The sequence below is a fragment of the Cupressus sempervirens genome, chromosome 4 (genome assembly GCF_028749045.1).
Source record: "Cupressus sempervirens isolate cs-2001-9-10 chromosome 4, ASM2874904v1, whole genome shotgun sequence".
Classification (NCBI taxonomy): domain Eukaryota; kingdom Viridiplantae; phylum Streptophyta; class Pinopsida; order Cupressales; family Cupressaceae; genus Cupressus; species Cupressus sempervirens.
The window spans coordinates 78,800,098-78,824,281 of NC_143121.1; the positions used below are offsets into that span (position 1 = coordinate 78,800,098).

The window sequence follows — 24,184 nt, forward strand, 5'->3', positions numbered from 1 at the left end:
GTTTCCATTGGACCTCAGTTAGTTAGAGATATGGAGCAGCAGGTGATTCTGATTAGGCAGCGCCTGAAAGAGGCACAGGATCGACAGAAGAAGTATGCTGATGCAAATAGGATGGATCGAGAGTATCAGGTTGGGGATAGAGTTTTCTTGAGGGTGCGGCCACACAAGAGTCCGATTCGATTCGGAAAGGGCTCTAAGTTGGCACCCCATTTCGTTGGGCCATTCGAGATCCTAGAGAGGATAGGACCAGTTGCCTACTGTCTAGCTTTGCCACCTAGCCTGTCACGCATCCACGATGTGTTTCACATTTTAGTACTTAGAAGATATATCTATGATGAGTCTCATATTATAGATTGGGATGCTTTGCAGGTGGAGTCGGACGGCCAGTTAGCGCTGGAGCCCATCCGTATTATTGCCCGACGGACCCTCGCACTTCGAGGTCGAGAGCTGGACCAGGTTAGGGTCCAGTGGGATTGCTACGATGAGATCACGGCCACATGGGAGGATACGACGTAGATGCGATCTCAGTACCCATACCTTTTTGATGAACTCCAGGAGGAAGTTCATGCCTAGTGGGGGAGGATGTGAGGCCCCGCCTCGACCCATCCTAGCCTCGATGATACTATATATTATTTTTTTTATGGCTCGATATGTCAGAGCATTATTTGTGGCACTGAACATTATTTTGCTAATTATGATGTATGATGCTTTATTTCAGATATTTGATTTCTGTAGTTTAATGTTTTATAACGTATATGCTGATAAAATGAATGAATGCAAACTAACACTTTGAATCTCCAATTTTAATGAGTAGAATGAGATGAATGAATAGATTATGGAAGAATGGATGTTTTAAATTTCATGAAATTGTTGATGCGTATTTTTATATATATATATATATATATACATGTGCTTCTCGAATTACTGACGTGTGCAATGAGTGTGCAGAAAATTTAGCCGAGAAATCCAATGGGAAGACAAAAGCTGAACCCCATGTTTATTTTGTGCTATATTTTTTTTACCTAGTCCATCTTTAAGGTGTATTTCTTTTGGTAGTTTGTTTCCCCTAGTTTTATTGTCCTTATTAAATCCTTAAGTCTTAAAACTTCAAAATTAATTACCCTAAGAGTAAGGGTTTGGGTTGGGAGTGTTTTCCACTCCCCAAGTCTCCTTGGTTGACCTTTATGGTCACTCAAACACTCCATCTTTGCTTGAATTCGAAATTGGTTGTCACTTCATAGGTGGGTGACCTTGACTCCACCAAGGGGTTACCCTAAGCCTAGTTAAGTAGATTCTTATTTAGAGGCACTTGGGAAGTAGTGAAGAAGGGGTTACCCAATCTCTAGTTTGGGGAGAGCAAGCTTGAAGATTGAAGGAAGGAGAAAGGAAAGAAGCTCTTCTCAAAAACTTCCATTGTTGCCATAACACTTGTGGAGGTAGGAATTCCTCTCTCATGGGCTTAGCTTTCCTTTTTGTTGATCATGTGTGAATCTTGTTATAGTATTGTGAAGGTTCTTGTCCCTTTTTTTGTTGTGTGTATTGGGAGGATATTGGAGGGAATTTTACCTTGTTTTGGATTTCATTTCTTGCTTTGTTGAGACCTTGTTCTTTGAGTTTTCATGGGGATTGTGATGGCATCACTCACCCTTGGATAGGGAAGAAGTGGCCATGTATGGGGGTAGGGCTTTAGTTGGACCTCATTGGTGAGAGTCTCCTTTCATGGTGAGAGGAAGGAAAAAAGGGTAGGGTGTATGGGCCCCTACTTGTCATCACCTTCCTTGTTGATGTTGTGAAATCATGTGTATGAAGAGAAAATGAGTATCCTTGTGATTGGAGCCCCGAAAGGGCCTTATATAGAATGGAAATTCTTAAAATTCAAGCCCCGAAAGGGCCATGTAATGGAATGGTGATTGACTTCTCCCATTGGGAAAATCCACCTCCCCCCTTGTTTTGATTTCATGTATAGATCTATTGTGCAAACCGGGTTTGGAGTGTATGTTTGATTTGATGTTGTTGTGATTATCCACCTTGTTTTAGTTTTGTCTTCCCCATTATCCTTTATTGTGATTTTGAAGTTATTTGGAAGATAGCACATGTTGGAAGTTTGTAGAGATTTATGTGAGTTGTAAAATGATGTAAAATGGATTGGAAACTTGGAAGTATTGGGCAGTGACCTCGGGTTTTCTTACTGGTTCTTTCCCGAGTGGAGCCTTTGAACCAGGATGAATAATACAAAAAAAAGAGATTATGAGAATTTCCTTGCATTGCTCCCATGTTCTTTGGAAAATTTGCGTAATGTAAGTTAAATGGTCTTCTCATTTTGTGAAACTTGTTATAGCCAATTCAACCACCTTTTTGTTCATGCATATTATTGTGATGGATGTATAACAAAAAAAAAAAAATGGATATGTAAGGGAGAATTGTTGGTTGTGTGAAACTATATTAATTACTCTCAAACCTTGGGATGTATTGAAGAAAGAAAGGAAAGAGGTATTGAGTTATCTTATATCTTGTATGATGGATTGAGAATGTTGAATGTTAATCTTGTATATGAAGGAATTATGTTAGGAAAGGCTGAGTTCAAATAGACATTAGAATGGTATGGAGAAAATATATGCATATGAAATTATAGAGAATTTAAACATCCATTGTGATCTTCCTATTTTCCATTCCCATAGAGTAATTAGTTGCATTATGTATAAAATTGGATTCATATGCAGTTGTTGCATTTGTATGTGAAAGAAAATAGAATTGTATTGATCCAACAACAAAGGAAGAGGAACTAAAGTTAGTTTAAAAAAAAAAAAATGTTATAAGCATATCATTTGATTAATGTATGGTTGTGTTCATGATGTAATATGCAATGTATAGATTCACCAATCTATTGACACCCATGTCTCAAGATCAATGGAGAAATTTGATAAAGACTTAATCTTCAAAAAAAAAATAGAGGCCTGTAGGTGCTCAAACTTGCTGGAAAATGTATGGGCAAAAAAAAAAGGGGAGACCCCTCTATTACAGTCAATAAATTATAGTAAATCACCCTCCTATTATAAGGCTTCAAAGGGTGGGCGACCTACCTTATTTAATGCAACCCATCAAAAAAAAATTTAAAAAAAAAAAAAACAAAAAAAAAATTCAAATTTCGGGCAGAGCCTGCGGCTCGTACCCGGCGGCCAGTCCCCGTACGCGTGGAAGACCCCACGCATACCCATGCGTGAGGACCACGCATTTAAATGCGTGGGATCCCCACGCATGTGTATGCGTGAGGCCCACGCATATATTGCGTGGGATCCCCCACGCATATATATGCGTGGGGCGGCGTTTCAAATTTTTTTTTATTATTTTTTAAAAATTTTTTTTTATAGTTTAGTTTAAATTAAATTTTCATTTATATAGTTTAGTTTAAATTAAATTTTCGTTTATATAGATTAGTTAAAAATAGTTGTTAGTAGTTTTTATTTTTGTTTTATTTAATTATTAGTTTAAATCATAATGTGTATTAATGAAGTTCATTAACAACTTATAAATTTAATAATTTTAGCTTAGCGAATTTAATAATTAATGAATATTATTAATTAAAGAATCGTTCTAAAATAGTTTTATCTGTTTATTTATTAATTGTTAATTTGTAACGTTAATTATTAAATTCTGTGAATGCAATATAGTTATTATTTAATGTAGTTAAGGATAACTTAATTAAGTTTAATTAGTCGATTAGCAGTTCTTAATGGGAAGTTTTATTTTCGGGATTAGTAAAATGTGGTTTAAATTCATAAGTCTTAAACATTAGAATTTTATAGTTTAAAATTGATCTATGTCTATCGGAGGGTCATGCAATCCAGATTAACTCATAAAATGAATGATAATTTTAGTTTTACTCCTTGTCGAAGTTGACGACAAATTCATATGTAAAATTGAAATAAAATTGTATTTAAGAAATTTACTAATGTTCTTAGAGTGTAAATCTTTTAAAGGGATTTATTAAATCTATCAATTAATTGGGTCTTCTAATTAAATAAGAAGGGTTGTTAACTGAATCAATTGATTGTTAAGAGTTCGTGTAACCACCTTCTTGGCATCCTTGTTTCATGTGAACTTACTGTATCAACTTAGTGCACTTAAGTTTAAATAAATACATTTAAATAAAAAAAAAATTAATTTAAAAAAAAAAAAAAAAAAAAAAATTGGTGTGTTTTTTTTTGGCCATAATTTTTGGGCATGACAGGTCAACACTCAAGAACTGGAAAGGAGCCCAAGATGCCCTTGTATGGTTATTAGGGATAATATCAAGTTTTACAATGAATGGCCGCGTATGGAGACAAGCATAAATTTTCTGATGAGATGGAGGGAATCATCAAAGATCAAGGAAGGGACTGGTTGATTGGTTATCTGAGAGCATACGATGCCTATATCCAACCAAATGTGGATTTCAACAACATGGAGGAAGTGGAATTCTGTCTTCCAAACTATGATAAAACCAGTAGGAATAGATCAACATTTGAGTTTCCCCTTGGTTCAACAGCTGGCTCTCTGCATGAAGCATCATAAATTATAATGGTACTCAAAAAGTAAGTAATCTAGTGGTTAATATGAATACTATCATATATCAAATTTTGGCTTGAATCACCCGATTTTAAAGCAAGGTGATTCTGTAGATAAGTCGTAAATGTTAAAACTTCAAGCGAATATGGCTAATACTCTATTAATTTTTAAATTACATAATTTGACAAGATATATATAAATAACTTTTTCTTTATTGTTGTGTTTAGTTGGAGTTAGATTTTTCAATAACTAAAATACTTATATAAGTCGTCTTTCTTTATTTATTTGTAATAAAATGTAAATTTTTCTTGATGTTAATTTTTAAATTAAATAATTTGACAAGATATATATAAATAACTTTTTCTTTATTGTTGTGTTTAGTTTTAGTTAAATTTTTCAATAATTAAAATACTTATATAAGTCTTCTTTCTTTATTTATTTGTAATAAAATGTAAAGTTTTCTTTATGTTAATTTTTAAATTAAATAATTTGACAAGATATATATAAATAACTTTTTCTTTATTGTTGTGTTTAGTTGGAGTCAGATTTTTCAATAACTAAAATACTTATATATGTCTTCTTTCTTTATTTACTTGTAATAAAATGTAAATTTTTCAACATTATGCTTGCATCTTTCAAATTAAACACGATTGACTAAAATATGTCTATAATATAGACAAAAAAGAAAGTAAATCTGAATGATATATAAAATTTTCATAATATTATATAAAAAAATTAAATTAAATTAATATAATTTTATTATTATTAATTTTAAATAATTTTATTTTGATTTTTACAATTATTTTCTTTTAAAAATATAGTCATAATAATTAGAAATCTTAAATATACATAACTTTGTTATATTATGAATATAATTAATAATGTACAAAATTATTTGATTAGATTTATGATTATAAATGTCAAAATAAATAATATTAATTTAATTATTAAATATTAAAATTTTAGAATTTATTGCAATATAGACATATGTTAAAAAAAGAGAGTTTCCAATCATAAAAATTATATAATCTAATGAAAAGCTTCAATCTTTCTGGCATGGTGTGTAGCGCCAACGTCATTGCAGCGGACATGGGGAGAAACATGCTAAAGACATACCCGAATTCCTACGTGCTGGCAGTCGGTACGGAGAGCATCACGTTGCATGACAACTACGAGGGGACGGACAAGTCATTCATGCTCTGTTACTGCCCCCGTCACAGAAAGGACGGAAAGGGCGGGCATCCGAGCAGTCTATCCTCCTGCCTGGATAGCCGTTGCCTGATATGAAGACGCTGGGGCATGGCAGTAGACTGATAGGCCAATGGGCATACGCTTTCAGGTCCGGAAGCTAAGCAGCAATAAACCGAGGAACCGAAACGAAACTTGCTCAGTAAGCCGCACAAGTCACCCAAACCGTACTTCGTCCATCGGCAAGCAATATTCCATATTTTGCAATAGACAAATGTAACCAGATGAATTAGAATCCAATCCATTCTTCGGCAGTATTTCAATCTCCGGTGAAAATTAAGATATATTAAAGTAAACCATGGGATTATTCTCAAACAAAATTAGCAGAGAAGATTTGAAGCCGGGAGATCATATCTATTCATGGCGGTGCGCTTATGTTTATGCTCATCACGGTACTCACTCTTCTTTTAACTCCCATTATTTTTGCATTCATCATTCTTTCCCTTTCAAGTAATTCTCCACTGTAGCCTTTGTTGCTTGAATGGTCTTCTTAATTCCAGATGGAATATAAGGCACGAAAAGCGATTTTCAAATTTTCAACTACTATATATATTTCTCATGTAAATGCTATATTAGAATATTTGTGATCCCAACCCTTTTTTTGCAGTGGGCTGCTTGGCAAGCCCCAATTACATATTGAATAATTTTACATATATGTCAGGATGAAATACGCTATATATTTTTTAGGGCACGTTTACCCCTTATTTTTGTGGGAGTTTTGAAGAGTCTACATGGTTGATTTATCAGCATGGATTTGTATACTTTGCTTGATTATTTAGATGCCTGATGTGTGAAATTCACATCCTTAACAGTAAAAACAGAGAAAAGAAAAAACACAAATCTCTGCAAATAAAAGAAACAGAGCTTGTAATATTGAATAGAGCAGAAATAAAAAATTACAACTACTTTCATTTACAGCAGTTATCATTATTATAAACTGAATAGCAAACTTTCCCCTACATATGCTGCAGTCAAAGATGCATGACAATCTAAACTCAGAGTGAAAACCGGTGCTGACAGTTGAAAACAGTGAATCAGCGTTTTGGTTTGGCCACGTCTATTCTACTGCTGGAGTTGGAATTAACTACTGCTGGAGTTGGAATTAATAACGCTAACACCCTCTCTTTATTCTAACTAAAGATTAGTTAATGAGGAAAGAGGGAAAACCCAGTGGGATGAAAAGCTACCCTAAAAAAAAAATGCTAACAAGACAAGAAAACTATTGTGTTACAATGTCTTTCACCCCAAGAAGATCTTGGAGAAACAAAAACTTTTTCTCAGTAAAGGTCTTTGTAAAAATGTCAGCAATCTGATGAGACGTGGGACAATACTGTAAATCAATGATGCCATCATGGATGAGATCTTGGATGAAATGCATATGGATCTCGATGTGCTTTGTCCGTTGTTGTTGTATTGGATCTTTGCAAACCTTTAATGTACTTTGATTGTCACATCAAATGATAGTCGGTTGAGGAAATGAGATACCCAACTCAGTGAGGAAATTTTGCATCCAAATAGTCTGAACAGTAGCATTGACAAGGCCTTTATATTCAGCTTCTGTGGATGAGAGAGCAATGGAAGATTGCTTTTTGCTTGACCGGCATATGGGACCAGAACCCAAATTGAGAACATGCCCTGAAGCGGACTTTCGATCAATGCTATCACTAACCCAATTAGAATTGGTATAACCAATAAGATCCAAAGTACATCCAGTTGAATAATGAATCCCATAGGTAATGGTTCCTCGAACATAACAAAGAATACGCTTGGCAGCTTTCCAATGTAGCTCATGAGGCTCCTACATGTATCTTGAAACAACACCCACTGCATATGATAGATCTGGACGAGAATGAGAGAGATATAGAAGACTTCCCACAAGCTGGTGATAGAGTGTGCAATCAGCCAATGATGTATCTTTTCCATCTTCCAACTTGATCCCAGATAGAAAAGGTGTGGGTGCTGATTTACAATCACTTATGTGAAATCGAACCAAGAGATCTTTTGCATACTTGGATTGAGCAACTGTGACACCTGATTCACTTTGATTGATTTCAAGACCAAGAAAGAAATTGAGAAGGCCCATGTCTGTCATAGCAAAGGTATCATGCAAAGCTGCCTTGGTTTCCACAATTATTGAGCATGAATCACCTGTGATTAGTAGATCATCTACATAGAGTACTATGAGTAACAAAGAGACAAATGTTCTCAACATATAAACATTTGGATCAGATTTACATCTCACAAATTTTTGAGACAGAAGATAAGAATCTATTTTAGCATACCAAGCACGAGGTGCCTGTTTGAGGCCATAAAGTGATTTCTTGAGCTTGCATACTAGTGAGGAATGATGTACATACCCTTGTGGCTGCTTGATGTAGATCTCCTCCTCAAGATCACCATGAAGAAAAGCATTTTTCACATCCATGTGATGAATCTCCCACCTTTTTGTTGCTATAATGGCTAGAGCCAATCGAATGGAATCCATTTTTGCCACAGGAGCAAAAGTCTCATCATAATCAATGCTTTGAACTTGCTGAAAACCTTTAGCTACCAATCTTGCTTTGTGTCTACTCACTTGATCATTTTCTGATTTCTTTGTTTGATAGATCCACTTGCACCTGACAAGCTTGCAATTGGATGGAAGTGGAATCAGCTCCCAAGTTTGGTTTGCAATAAGAGAATTGCACTCCTCATCCATGGTAGCTTCCCAATGAGGATTCCTTGTAGCTTCTGCACAAGTTTGAGGATCTGATACTTGAAGAAGATAAGCATGCATTGGAATAATGGAATTGGTAGCTGAAAATGCATGAGAAGCATCATATATATCAGCCAAGCTCTGTGTTCTTTGTCTTCTCATAGGAGATGCTAAATCATCACTAGAATCCCAATTGAGACTTGCATGTTCATGTTTGTAATGTCCCTTTTCTGGGGACATTAGAAATATTAAAGGGGACATCGTTATAATATTAAAATTGACTATGAGAGCTAAGACTTTTTTTATTAAAGGTCAAATTAATATTCGAAGTTGGCAAAAGATGACAAGGAAAGATAAGACGAAAGGCCAGAAAAGGAAGTTGAAGAGTCACAACTGCAACAATAAAAGGAGAAGAGACCCTTTCTCTTGGGCATGCTTGATTTTACTCTTTAGTTCAGTTTTCTCTCTTTGAGAGTCATTCAGAAAGCTTCAGCCCGTGTGAGGATGTAGCCCCTTGTGCAGGGGGGCAATGGACGAAAACCCATTGTCGGGAGAGATATCATTTCAGGTGTCTCAGTTGTGCTTACAGGTTCTTCTCTTTAAGTTTTCCAATCTGACTGTAGAACTATGTTTAAGATTGGATTTATAGTTGCTGGTTATTATATTGCTAATGTATAATGCACTAACGTAATCAAAGGAAGTCTAGAATTGCTAGTTTAACCTTTGGGGTTTTGTAGCTCGAGTTATATGTTCGACAGTTTGGATGTTATTGTGGAGTAACGGGTTTAATTCATATGGAAATGTGGCTGGTCGTATTATAGCATTGTCTTCCTTTTTGCTTATATCCGAATTTTGAATGTTGTATCTGAGATAAATTGATAAAATTTCTATTTGGAATTTCTACTGGCTAACAATCTTGCTGGAAACTACTTGCCAAGTTTTATTGCTGATTATATTGTTCATAGAGAAACAAGTAGATATCCGGACCAGGATATTACAGTGGTATTAGAGCCAACGATCTTGCCAGCCTATGAGGTTCAAAATGCTGGTATTGTTATCAGTCTTGGTTAGATTTCTAGAGAAAGGGCCTCATTAAATTCCTTTTCGGAAGAGATAAATTTTTAGCTTCTAAAATTTTTTCTATAGGTACTTGGCTAAAATACTAATACCCGCTGGTTCACGGATGTATCAGTTGGGAGACCTCTTGCCATTATTGTTGAGATTCTAGATGACATTCCCAAATTCACAAATGGTTTGGCCAACCAGCCTTCTTCTCAAGAAGTATAGAAAGATGCAACTAGACAAATGATAGCACATGATAGAGTACCAAGATGGCAGACGTATAGATTTGGTCCATCAATAAGGTGGATAAGGTGGCTTCTTGCTGATTTTTAAATTGGATGCATCATTCCTAAAAAGCACAGGTCCTCATGGGACACTCGTGAAAGGAGATATATAAGTTGTAGCAGCCGAAGATAACAGGGCACAATTTGAAATTCAAAAGGTTGGTAACAGGGGTATTGTGGAAAGAGGCCTTGAAGTCTGTAGCAGTAGAAATAGCTTGACTGAAGGCCAAACTCTTGAACATTGGGTGAGCATAAAACAAAAGCTAAGGGCGAGCTGAGAATACAAAGGACAACACTGTTATGGTTCGAGCTAGAGGTGCCAACAATTTGTAGGGAAGTGATGAAGTATAATCTATTATAGGCTATTGCTGGAATCGTGCGAGTTGTGTCTTTAGTTGGATCTTGACCTTGCTGAACCTACATCTGCATTTACTGGTTGATGATGGAAGTATTCATGATGCACTTCTTGATGTGCACAGAGAATCAATGTGAATGGTAGTATAGTAATAGACATAACATCTGAAGATAAATTTCCGACATTGGCGCCATCATATATTTTTCGTGTATCATTTACAGGACCAAAGTTGTTCAGGCAAATACAATTCATTTTGTTAGCAGCAACTAAGCGTGTACATGGTCGAGAGCCTCAAGGGAATTGAAACCAACTCTAAGACTTTCTGCATTCGAATGACTCCTCCATAGTGGGCGTTACCCAAGGCGAGACATTTTAACTACCGAATGCTGAAGATACCTTACCAGGGGAGCTCACTGGTTATCAGAAGAAGGTATTTGAAGTTTTGTATAGCATAGCAGATCTTTCATTCTTGTCTGCCTACAAGTTAAAGCTCATTGATTTAATTGAGCAAGGTGAAAAGAAACCCAATTTGACAATTGGCATTTTGGTGTTTGTTTTCGTTGTCATCTTGTCAATATTGTTCAAGGTTCTCTTTGGTGGGAAGAAACCACAGGTGGTTGTTGAGAAAAAAGAAGAGCCTGCATAGGAGGCAGCTTCTGCTTATGAGGAAAAGATAGTTTCGGAGAATGTGGGAGAGAAGGAGAAATCTAGAAGTGGAAGTGAAAACAAGATAGGCACACCAGCTATAACGCTTAAGGATAAAGAAATATTATTTTTGATTCCAGAATCTTGTCAAGGAGTAGTCTGGAAAAACAGGGAGCCACGATTCACTTTTTCGAACATTTATCTACTGAGTAGGAGCTGGGTCGTTCAACACGTAATGACAATTCAATCAAGTGGTAACGTCAGCCAAGGAAGGAATAACTGAACAATACAGGAGCAAACATCATGGAGGCAGGTATAAATAGGACTCTCACGACGGGAATAAATAGGAAGAACGAACCTTTTCTCTTCAATGGCCGGCATTCTCCAGATTTGAAATCGGGTTTGTATGTCATTCCTTCACAATTATGCAGTTGTTCTCTTGTTTGAAAATATCGGGAAAGATATAGGAAACGCATAATAATATTTTTCTAGGTGGTTAATTTTCTTGGGCAATCATCATTACCTGCCGTTATAGAAGGCCAATTTTTCCAATATATCAGATGTCATTAGCACAAGCGATTGCAAATCTACTGTGAAGTTGCAAGGGCCATTTGTCATACATAGCAATTTACGTGTGGGTTCTTCACCTAACCAAATCATCACTTTGAAACCAAATGACAAGTGTTTTTCGTAGGGGACGCAACCAACATTGGTGCAACTGATGGATGTTACACGTCAGAATAACCCTTGTGTAGAAGTGTATGGAAGGTGAACGACGTGTCCACGAACTATGAAATCACTTCAAAATATGCCTTTGAGCAGTTGACGGTGGTGTCCTTAAAACGGCGTGTTTGATTGCAGGAGTTCCAACCTAGAATTTGTCGTTACTGACTACACGCGGAAAATCAACAGGAATAACGAATGCAACAATAGTAGAGTATTGCAGATACTATTGCCTTATATGATAGTCAAGCAATTGCAGTCTCGCGGATGCAAATCTGGAGAGAAGGTAACAGAGGGAAGCAAGGAGTAGATTCGATCTGCTAATATTAACAGCATGGCGCTCGCTCAACCCCTTATTAAAAAGACGACAATAGAGATGAGGAAGTTGATTACTCTCCCTTTCTTGGCATTGAAAAGGGAGCTGTCCTACAGGAAGCTCGTGTTTACAATGATCCTCAACTGGATGCCAGACGTTGTGCACAAGTCATTAACAAGCTTTGGTATTTGATCAACCAAGGAGAGACCTTTACAAAGGTTGAAGCTACTAAAGTATTCTTTTTTGTCACCAAGCTTTTCCAATCTAAGGATTCTGGTTTGAGAAGAATAGTTTATTCGATCATCAAGGAGCTTTCTCCTTCTGCTGATAAGGTTATTATTGTTACAAGTTCGTTAATGAAAGACATGAATAGAAAAACAGATATGTACAGGGCCAATGCAATACGAGTTTTGTGCAGAAACATTGATGGTACTTTGGTGGGTCAAATTGAGAGGTATCTAAAACAAGCCATTGTTGATAAAAATCCTGTTGTTGCCAGTGCTGCTCTTGTCAGTGGAATTCATTTACTTCCGACCTCTCCAGATATTGTCAAGTGTTGGAGCAATGAGGTACAAGAAGCAATTCAGTCCCGTGTTGCTCTTGTACAATTTCATGCACTAGCTTTGCTACATCAGATTCGACAAAATGACTGCTTAACTATAAGCAAGCTTGTGACTAGTCTAACAAGAGGAACAATTCGCTCACCTTTAGCTCAGTGCCTCTTGATCCGTTACACTAGCCAGGTTATATGTGAATCAAATGTAAATTCACAAACAGGTGTGTGTCCGTTTTATGATTATGTGGAAGGATGCTTGTGCCACAAAGCAGAAATGGTCATATTTGAAGCTGCAAGAGCTATAACAGAATTGAATGGGGTGACCAATCGAGACTTGACACCAGCTATTACTGTTTTGCAACTGTTATTAATCTCATCAAAGCCAATTCTCCGATTTGCAATTGTTCGTACTTTAAATAAGGTGGCAATGACACATCCGTTGGTAGTTACAAACTGCAACTTTGATATGGAGAGTCTGATTTCGGATCAAAACTAGAGCATAGCCACTTTGGCTATTACTACACTATTAAAAGTAGGAAATGAATCAAGTGTGGATCGTTTGATGAAGCAAATTACAAATTTCATGTCAGACATAGCAGATGAGTTCAAGATTGTTGTTGTGGAAGCTATTAGATCTCTGTGCTTGAAATTCCCACAAAAATATCGCACATGAGTAATATACTCCGAGAAGGAGGATTTGAGTATAAGAAAGCTATTGTGGATTCTATTCTTATTCTTATAAGGGATATTCCAAAAGCAAAGGAAAGTGGCCTGTCTCATCTTTGTGAATTTATTGAAGTGTCTGTAAATTCTGTAAATGCTGAAGTTATGAAGCCTGAAGAAGAGATCAATAAGATGGAAAGTGTGATCAACTTTCATCTAGACAAGGGTAATAATGTGATAGAGCCAGTGCCCAATGAGAAACCCACTTCTCTCCACGGTAAAGTAATGGAAGCAAATGTGGATGTTGAAAGCATTAAAACTAGCAGTGAGGGTGAGATGCCCAAAGTGGAAAATATCCATCCTGTTCAATTGCCAGATACCTGTGATATGTCAAAAGCAATGTCGAATGAGAAATCCTCCTTTGTCAAGCACAACAGTAAACCAAGCTTTGATGAACAAAAATTTGTTTGGAATACCTTCCAGTGGACCAAATAATCTTTTCCAAACAACACCAAAAATGTTTCTTGCCGAAGCTAGTTCAATTTTAAGTTCTCGTTCAAGTATTCCCACAAAAACTATTTCTGAGGGAGATAGTTTTCATACAATTGAGTCTATTTCTACTCAAGCAAATGAGTCTGGGTCTGCCTTTGCAAACGTAACTAAATTGAACAATCAAATTGTTTCTAGTAAAGCAGATTTGATTGGATTTTCAAATAAAGATGTTGCAGGAAATGTTTCTTTAGAAACTTCAATGGGAAATATGCCAAAATCAAGTTTTGGTATTGTGCCGTTTGGATCCAAGCAGTCATCTGGATGACTTTTCAGTCCAACCACTACAACTTCAAATCTTCTAGCATCAGATTCAGCTTCATCTTCAGGGGCACAGTTGTTTGAAGGTGTAAAAGATTCACATCCGGGAAAGACTGGTTTTCATTCTATAAAACTACAACAACAGTTAGTTTGAGACTCACAACTTGATGTAAGGGCAGAGGTGCTTGTTATGTTTGATGAGTATAACGAACTTCCTTCAAAGATTCAAAAAGAGTTACCCTTCATTGATTACATGGATTTCCATACAAAGCTACAAAACAAGAATGACCTGGCAAAAAAGAAGTATTATGATTTGAGTCAGGATCTCCTTGCAAAAGAGCAGTTATGTTTCACTCGTAAGCATGTTTGGTCGCTTGATCACATTTGGTACAAGAACAAAGAAGAAGAGATAACTCAAGAAGTGCAGATCAACATTGAGGGAATTGGGAAATACACAGTTCAGCCTAAACATGATGAAAAACATAAGCGAGAACCCACTTTAATTAATGGCAAGGATCATTCTAGCAGCTTATCTGGTGATTTAGAGATTATTCTTGACAAACAATTCGATGAGGTTGGTCCTATTCAAAGTAAGAGCAACTTAAAATCTTCACATGATGAGTTTTTGCACGGGAAAGATGACATTGCAGCAGTTTTTCCTTTGCATGCAAATCAAATGAACAACAAAATTGAAGCCTAAAATGATTTTATTACTCCTAGCATGCAAAGTGTTGATTGGGCGAAGCATAGTAATTCACTGTTTGAGATAGGTGTTGATCAGATACTGGAGAATCCACTATTCAAATTTGATGATAGTGAGGAGCCTTAGGTTGATACTTGTTGCAGCCAAGAGGTTGCTGCCTTGAGAGAAGGACATAACGCTGATTGCAAATCAACCTTGGATAGAGATATTGTGAGCAGTACAGCGAGAGAGAATTCAGTTAGCGGGACAACATTGTAGCAATTGATCAATTTGGACACACCACCCATTATGGGTACTAAGAACCAAGATATGGCAGATAGTTGGGAAGGTGGATGGCACTTTTGTTTGTGGAATCCAGGAGGAACTTCCCTGTGGTTAGTAAGATTTCTAGGAGTTCATTAGAAAATGGTTGAGTTCCCATAGGCATGTGACCACAGTGGTGCTAGTGATCTCAGTTGGATTGAGGATCTTCCTGTATATGTTAGTAGTACATGGTAGGTTGTTTTGACTGAGCATGCACGTGGTGTAATATGGGATCCGAGGATCCGATTGATAGGTGGTTTGCAGAGTGGCACCTTGTTTCACAGTTTGGCCGGAATTGTTTTTAGTATTGGCTTCAGGGTAGACTGCAAATTCATATGGGATCCTGGTATTAATTGCTTGAGGGCAAGCAATCTCAAGGAGGGGAGACTTGTAATGTCCCTTTTTTGGGGATGTTAGCAATATTAAAGGGGACATCGTTATAATATTAAAATTGACCAGGAGAGCTAAGACTTTATTTATTAAAGGTCAAATTAATATTCGAAGTTAGCAAAAGATGACTAGGAAAGATAAGATGAAAGGCCAGAAATGGAAGTCGAAGAGTCACAACTACAAGAATAAAAGGAGAAGAGACCCTTTCTCTTGGGCATGCTTGATTTTACTCTTCAGTTTAGTTTTCTCTCTTTGAGAGTCATTCAGAAAGCTTCAGCTTTCAGCCCATGTGAGGACGTAGCCCCTCGTGTAGGCAAGCAGTGGACAAAAACCCATTGTCAGGGGAGATATCGTTTTGGGTATCTCGGTTGTGCTTACGGGTTCTTCTCTTTAAGTTTTCCAATCTGACTGTAGAGCTGTGTTTAAGATTGGATTTATAGTTGCTGGTTATTATATTGTTGATGTATAATGCAATAATGTAATTAGGGGAAGTCTAGAATTGCTGGTTTAACCTTTGGGGTTTTGTAGTTTGAGTTATATGTTCGACACTTTGGATGTTATTGTGGAGTAACGTGTTTAATTCATATGGAAATGTGGCTGGTCATATTATAACATTGTCTTCCTTTCTGCTTATATCTGAATTTTGAATGTTGTATCTGAGATAAATTGATAAAATTTCTATTTGGAATTTCTACTGGCTAACGATCTTGTTGGAAACTACTTGCCAAGTTTATTGCTGATTATATTGTTCATAGAGAAACCAGTAGATATCCGGGCCAAGATATTACAATGTTCATTAGATTCAAATGAATCTAAAATTAGAATTGTGGTATCTCCATCATCTTCAAGATATGTGAGAGGAGGAAGCATAGAAGTGGTAATATGTTGCATTTGAGATGCTAGCATGGGACTTTCATCAAAATATACACTCCTCTTAATGAAGAGTTGATTGTAGAAAGATCTAACAATCTATAACCCATTAAACCATCTGGATAACCAACAAAGATACATTCCTTGCTTTGAGGCTCCAAAGCCTTCCTTTTATCAGTAGGAATGCGAGCCCATGCACGAGATCCAAAAATACAAAAAATGAGTAACCGCTGGTTGGATACCTCTCCATGCTTCAAAAGGAGTTTTTCCTTTAACAAATTTGTGAAAAGATTTGTTTTGGATATATGAAGCATAGTTGATTGCTTCAGCCCACAGTTTTGAGGGAAGTGACCTAGCATGTAATATGCAACTAGCCATCTCCTTTAAAGATCGGTTTTTCCTCTCAGCTACCCCATTCTGTTGTGGAGTATATGGAACTGTGTTCTGCAACTGTATTCCCGCTTCTTCACAAAGACTTTGGACATCATTGTTCACATACTCTCCCCCATTATCTGTGCGGAGGATCTTAACCGATTTTCCAGATTGTTTTTTTGCATGGGCTTTGAAAAGCTTGAGATTCTCAAACACTTCAAACTTGTATTTAAGAAAGTTTACCCATGTGTACCTTGAGTAATCAGCAATGAATGTAAGGACATATCTGGCTTTGCTTATGGAAGGCTCAGGAAAAGGACCCATTAAATCACTGTGAACAAGCTCTAGAGGAGAAGAGGCTCTCCATGAGATTCCCTTGGGAAACTTTTCTTCTGGATGTTTTCCAAGAGCACAACCTTCACAAACTCCATTAGAGAATTCCATGGTAGGCAAGCCTTTTACCATTCCTTGATTGATAAGTTGCTGCATGCATCTAAAATTCAGATGTCCAAAGCTTTCATGCCAAATTCTATTTTCATCATTTGCATGTGTTAGAAGTAAAGTAGAATCTGCTTTTGCAACAAAATCAGAGAAAGTTTACAAATGAGATTGATGATTCACCTTACCAATAGTAATTTTGGAGTTGTTTTGCATGTCATAGATCATGACTGAATCTGGTGTGAATTCAACTCTCCTCCCGGTTCCAGTATGTGTCATTTGATACACAGAAAGTAAATTTACAAAAAGTTTTGGGATATGCAAGACATTCTTAAAACTTTCAATTCCAAGCTCTACCTTCCCAATTCCAGTTGCTTCTATAGGAGATCCATCTCCTATGAGAATATGAGAACCAAAATATGGTTTCAAAGATGAAAGAGCATCTTTTATGGCTGCCATGTGGTGTGAAGCTCCAGAATCTATGATCCATGCATCTGAGGAAGAATGAATAGCTATCAAGGCATGAGCATTGCCTTTGGTTTTTGGTGCTTTTTCTTTCTGCTTCTTGGCACTCTCAGGAATAAAACCACCAAGATTATGCTGTTGAAGTGTCTGCGCCATGAGATTAATGGTCTTCTTCATGCATGATGATTCTAGATGATACCTGCAGTTGCAATAGGTGCACTTTGATTTTCCCTTTGTGTCCTTTTCTTTTGAACCTGTGGACCCATCTGAAGGTTTTGGATTACCTTCCTTTCTTGGATCTGAATCCTTCTTCCATTTTCCTTTGGATTGCTGATTGGATTTAGAGTTATTCTTCCTGGTTATATGCACAATGAGTGCATGAGCTTTGGAATTCTTCAAGGTACCCATCTTAATAAGCTTATCCTGCTCATGTATTAAAGACTCAATGAAGGCATTGAGTGTGGGCATCTTCCAATTTGTTCCTGTTGTGAGTCTGATTGTGTGGAAAGAAGAAACAAATACTACATATTCTGGACCCAACTTTGATAGAATGGCAAGAACTAACTTACTTTCTTCGTTGGACTTATCAATACCACATCCTTTCAGCTGAAGCAACAAAGCCTTGAACTTTGTGAAGTAATCTTGGATATTGTCAAAATTCCTTGGATCTAATGAGATAAGCTCATTTTCAAGGATATGACCATGCATTTCATCTTGCTTTCCAAATAGGGTCTCCATGGTATCCCAAACTTCGCTTGGAGTTGTGCATGCCTCAACATGGAACAATAGTTCTTGAGATATGGATGAGCATAACAGACGAAATGCTTCATCCATCGGTTGAAGTATTTTGATTTCTCTACTGCCGAATTGGGCTCAACCTCTTTATTCTTAACTATTCGATAGAGACCTTTACTTCAGAGCTGGAGTAAAATTTTTAGGCTTCCAATCAAAGTAGTTGTACAGTGTGAGAATAAAAGAGGATGGAGAATCCATTTTCAGATCTGATATTCTATATTTGCAACAAAAGAAAATTGGATTTTTCCTTTCCTGTAACTTGCTCTGATACCATGTGAAATTCACAGCCTTAGCAGAAAAAATAGAAAAAAGAAAAAACACAAATCTCTGCAAATAAAATAAACAGAGCTTGTAATATTGAATAGAGCATAAATCAAAAATTACAACTACTTTCATTTACAGCAGTTATCATTATTATAAATATAAACTGAATAGCAAACCTTCCCCTACATACGCTGCAGTCAAAGATGCATGACAATCTAAACTCAAAGTTAAAACTGGTGCTGGCAGTTGAAAACAGTGAATCAGTGTTTTGGTTTGGCCACCTCTATTCTACCGTTGGAGTTGGAATTAATAAGCTGGAGTTGGAATTAATAACGCTAACATTATGAGATTAGTAGTATGTCTCGAAACGTCAGAGGAAACGAATTCATGTAGTATTTTCCCAGAAATCTTTGCCTCAGCTTCATCAAAATGAAAGAAACCTTAAAATCTAATTTAAAGTGATGTTTTGATTGCACATCACTAAAACTTCGAATCTAATTCTACTTTATCCAGCTTCGAAACAGATGATTAAATATATCAAATATGCAATAGGATTGGTTCCTCAGATAATACTTGGAGAGTATAAATAAAGTGTTTTCTATAATCACCTACCCCACCATACCATTTTCAGCTATTAGCAGGAATATGCCTTGGAAAATAGTCTATTACAAGCATTACCGAATGCTGATAAATAATGCTTCCTTTAATGCAGAATTTTATTAAGCATGTATATGATCTAGATGGTTTGGCTTATAAAAAACATCAAATGGAAATAAAGCATTAGTATGTAATCTCCCCAACTTTTGAACAACCAAAATTTTCCCTTCATTGCAATTTTTCATTTAGCATAGATAAGCTTTAAAGATACCTTTTTGCTTTGACTGAGATCCTGCAAGCAAGTTAGGAATCATTTATAAACATTGTTTACAATTAGATGTTCTTGAATTAGAAATAAACATATACTAGAAATGCAGATCAAATCAAGAAAATGCTTGAATCAGATTTGAGATGTTGAGACGTTACAATCACATAGAACTGATAAAGTAGGATGACTTGATGAGGTGTTTTAATGACTCCCTACCCTAGGCCCAAGAGCATACATTATCCCACATGGTCTTATTTGGCCTGTGCCATCCATATGAGGTGGTGTATCTAGTGCAGTACACTATCACTGTTTCCCTCAGTCTTGTTACTCCTATCTTGCCTCCAATGATTGAGCATCTTCACGTATTTCTTTAGCATCATGGAGGTTGTGAGTAACATTCACAATGGGGTGTCCTTCCCTCCTTCCTAAGCCCAAAGGCAGTCCCTTTGTTCCCCTTTGGCCCCGTAAGACTCCTTAGTAATATACCATGAGGTAGCATGCTTAGAAGGTGATCTTATCACCGTTTCCCCCAGTTTGTAATCCCTTCATTTTCCTTATCAAGGCTAATCACGGCAATCAGAAAGTACATATAGTATTTCACATAACAAATGTTATGATAAAATATTCTTGAATTGGTAACGTAATATATATTAAACTAGCACTTGTACCAAAAGGAGGTGCAATAATAATACTGATAGCAATATATGTTTTATCATTTGAAAAAGAGTTTCCAACAACCTATATGTTTTGTGGTATATTTGCACAACTTATATCATTTTAATTTCGTAAATTTGCATAGTTTCAAAAAAATGCTTTTTTTCAGCTTTACACTATCTATTATCTCTCAACTATTTGTGGTGACATTATTGTAGAATTCAACCATTCATACTAATTTTTCTTAATCATCTTTAGCTTCATCTTCTTTTTCTTCCTCCTCTTCATCATCTTCATATTTTTCTTCTTCTTCCTCTTCTTCTTCTTCCTTCTCCTCCTCCTCCTCCACCTCCTTCTCCTTCGACTTTTTCTTGTTCTTCCACTTTGTCTCAGCTTTCTCCTCCCTCTCGATCTTCTCCTTCTCCTTCACCTCCTTTTGTTTCTTCTCCTTCTTCCCCTTCTCGTTCTTCTCTTCATCTTCTTCTTCATCCCCTTCTTCATCCTCCTCGTCTTCCTCCTCTTTCACTTCTTCTTGTTCTCCTCCTCCATCTCCTCCTTTTCCTTCTTCTTATTCTCCTGCTTCTTCTCCTCCTTTTTTTTCTCCTTTGTCTTCTTCTTCCACTTTGTCTTACCCTTCTCCTTTTTCTCATTCTTCTCCTCTTTGGTATTGAAGATGAATATTTATTGAGTTTTTAGTTTTACAAAATATATTAGTTATATTGATGGCAATATTTATCTCTATAATTATATATGGATTCTATTAAAGACTAGGAAAAGAATATTATTATATTATATGAGTATGACATTTACTATTGGAAATAATATTTGAAAAGTATGTAACAACATTCAAATAAGTCATATTTAAAAGTTAAATATTATTTCTTAACATGTAAGAATACGAAAAGAATATTATTATATTATATGATCATGACATTTTCCACTGGAAATAATATTTAAAAAGTGTGTAACAAAATTCAAATAAGTCATATTTAAAAGTTAAATATTATTTTTTAACATGTAATCAATAAAAAATTGAAAGAGGAAGGTTTACATTTTGTACTATTTTTACGAGAGATTAACATGTAGTTATTTTAGCTAGTAAAAAATTCAGCATTTACTATGTATCTAATTTATTTTAAGTTCTATAATTTTTAAATTACATATTAGAATATTGTACCATAGTTTGCAGACTCGGACTTGGAGAGTAGTCGGCAAGCCCAAAATTTAAAACTTGGAAAAAACTCAGCATATACTTGACAAAAACTCCGGGAAAACTTGGCAACTTAGAAAGTACAAAAATTTAAAATCTCTTAAAGAAACATATATTCTTTGTAGAATACAATTACAAAATGTATTAAATTAGTAATTGATATTTCAATAGAGAGTATAGTGTAATAGCACTAAAATGATGTGAAAAATGCATCTAATCCAATGTTTTCCCTGCATTAACATTTTTACCTACATTTTTTAACATCTATAAATACGCGAGAGTTTAACTTGATAGTACTCACCCAAGAAAATAACTTGGGAGTACTCGGCAACTCTGAGAGTACTCGGAGAGTTTGCAAAGTATGTATTGTACAACTTTTTTGAAATCATAGTACATAATTATTTAGAATGCACGCCTCTTAATGACTAATATTAGATACATATACATAATATTATTATAATACCTAAAACTTCAAACTCCACATTCACATAATACACAGATTCAAAAAACTAATTTGAAATATTTTTCAAACAAACATATTTATTTACAAAATATTTCATAATTCTATCAAAAAAAATTGTACAATTTATTCTTTAAATATATTGTTACAAATAGCCCCTCTATTTATCAAAACGCCTTTCAGACATACATAGAATCCACCCAAAGTGAGCCACCAAAATTGTCATATAAGAATCATAAACTCATGTACCAACTAAAATGCCAAGCACAAAGACCTGATCCAAGGGTAATTAGACATATCCAAAGATGTCAAAATCCTACAGTTTTTTATTTGATTTGTCACTTGAATGCTGAAGGAGATTGGATTTTCATTGTCGGTTCAAATACATGGGAGATCTGATGAAAAACGTGTAGGACAAGAAACACTTTCGCCAAGTTTTTTTTCCTAACTTCTTACCATTTGCACAATATAGGGTGGAGCGCATTACACATTGGAATGCCCTTATTTGTCTGAATGCCTTGCATATTATCATATTTTATTTACATTGTGTTGCCTGCATTAACACCACTTTAAATGCGATTGGAGTGTGACTGTGTTAAAACCGCTTTAAACAGAATCTGATGTGTTATAAATGCTATTTGGCTTTTATCATTTATCATCCCTTACATATTTTTCTGGCATCGGATTTTGCTTTTCCCGATAATTCGTGTTGAGACATGAGGAATCTGGTGGGAGGTCATTCCACATAAAATAGCCTATCAGCTAATTAGAATTACACAGCTTACATGTCTTTCTATGCATCAGTATATGAACAACCACATGATATCATACTTCAGGACTGCATCTATATAATGCAATGAAAAAATATATTTTAGTGCTATACATGCCACACAATATTCACACCCAGATTGCTGGTCTGAGTTTATAATCTCTTCTTCTCTTATTATGTCTTCTTCTTTTGATGATTGAACAAATGAATGTGGGTTGATAGGCTACCAATAAATTATTGATGTTTTAATGATGAATTAATTGGTTTCTGATTCCAAGGTGTGAATTGGTTGATGATAATTTGATTGTCTGTTATTTCACCTTGTTGAATTGATCTTTGCTAATTAATTGATTGTTTGACTCAACATTTTGATTCATAGATTGCTTGATTGTGTGATACATTAATGAGTGATGATGTATTGATGTTTGCTTGGAATGATATCCTCTTTATACCTTACAAGGGAAAGGGTTACCACCTTTAATAAGATTTGTCACTACTTTTCAATGTTTCATCTTGGATATGTTTTATCTGAGTGTGATGCTATATCTGTTTAATATATTTCTTAGGATAATAGGAATATCTAATTGTTCTCAGTTAGGGAGCTGATAATGATATGTTCACCTTGACTTTAGGTTCACAAATGTCACAGCTACTTCATCAATTCTTGATTGTTTCTAGTTATGTGCCATCTCTATTTAGTTATACTGAGTTATCTCACTTCTTAACTATAACTACTCTCACACCTCTTGAACATGTCATCTCCTTGATTTATGTATCCAAGATCCCCAAATATTGTATATTACTTTTTATAACTCGTCTCTACAGTATTGAATGTAATTCTTTTTTATTCTTTTTGTTAGTTTGTTTTGTGATTAGCTTCTGTTGTTCATACAAACTCTAATATGATATAAAAGCTATATGTCATAAATCTGATTCATTTTTAGGATTAGAGATCAACTCTTTGAAAAAGGAATGTGAATATGATCTTCTCTTCCATCAAATGATGCTTTTGAGCATTAACAAAATACCAAGTTTGGGTTTTTACCTTGTGGCTTTCTTTTACAGGTTTCTTTGAACATATTTTTGAGCAAATTTGAGCTCACAGTTGAGGTCATAGTGTTTTACAATGTAATTTTTTCTTTTTGACATGTTCATTTTGGACACTAGAGGCCAAATCTAAAATAGTTTGAACTTGAGAGATACATGCCAAATCTGGCAAGTACTTAATCCTTTGGAGCATTTTAGGTTGAATCGAACTTTCTTTTATGCAAACAAAAGTCCCAGGAATTTATAGTTTGAGTATCAAATCATCAAAATCAGAGCATTATTCCTCAACTTTAAGAAAATATTTTTCTTGTTATTCATGCAAATTGTATTGTTGAAGAAGCAATAAAAAAATCTTGTTGCATAGTATTGCATACGCTTACGCTTGCATTGTAGCTACAAGATAATGTAGTACTAGTAGCAGAAACTATCTCACAACTACCAATTGTTATAGTAGAGGTTTATAGCACATTCATCAGCAATGACTGGTTTGTAGCCTAAAGCTACACCACTGCTGCAAATATGGCATTACCAGCAACAAAATTTGGCATTGTCACCTTGCATTGTCACCCTTGTGGCTAAAACCATAGCATTAACCACAAATTTTATTTGTGCCTAGTATAGGTGGGTTCAAATTAAAAACAAAGATACTGTAATACAAAATGTGGTTTGGAAATTTG

General features: G+C 35.6%; 2 pseudogenes across 1 annotated transcript in view; both read left to right on the forward strand.

The window, feature by feature from the left end:
• The first annotated feature begins 5,613 nt into the window (after positions 1 to 5,613).
• The window catches only part of LOC149560021 (protein LEAD-SENSITIVE 1-like), a 46,819-nt pseudogene continuing 28,248 nt past the window's right edge, over positions 5,614 to 24,184 (forward strand). The window contains exon 1 of the transcript XR_016363650.1: positions 5,614 to 6,185. The product of XR_016363650.1 is annotated as a protein LEAD-SENSITIVE 1-like (transcript). The remainder of the gene's footprint in view (positions 6,186 to 24,184) is intronic.
• LOC149560022 (coatomer subunit gamma-2 pseudogene) lies at positions 11,892 to 13,587 on the forward strand (annotated as a pseudogene).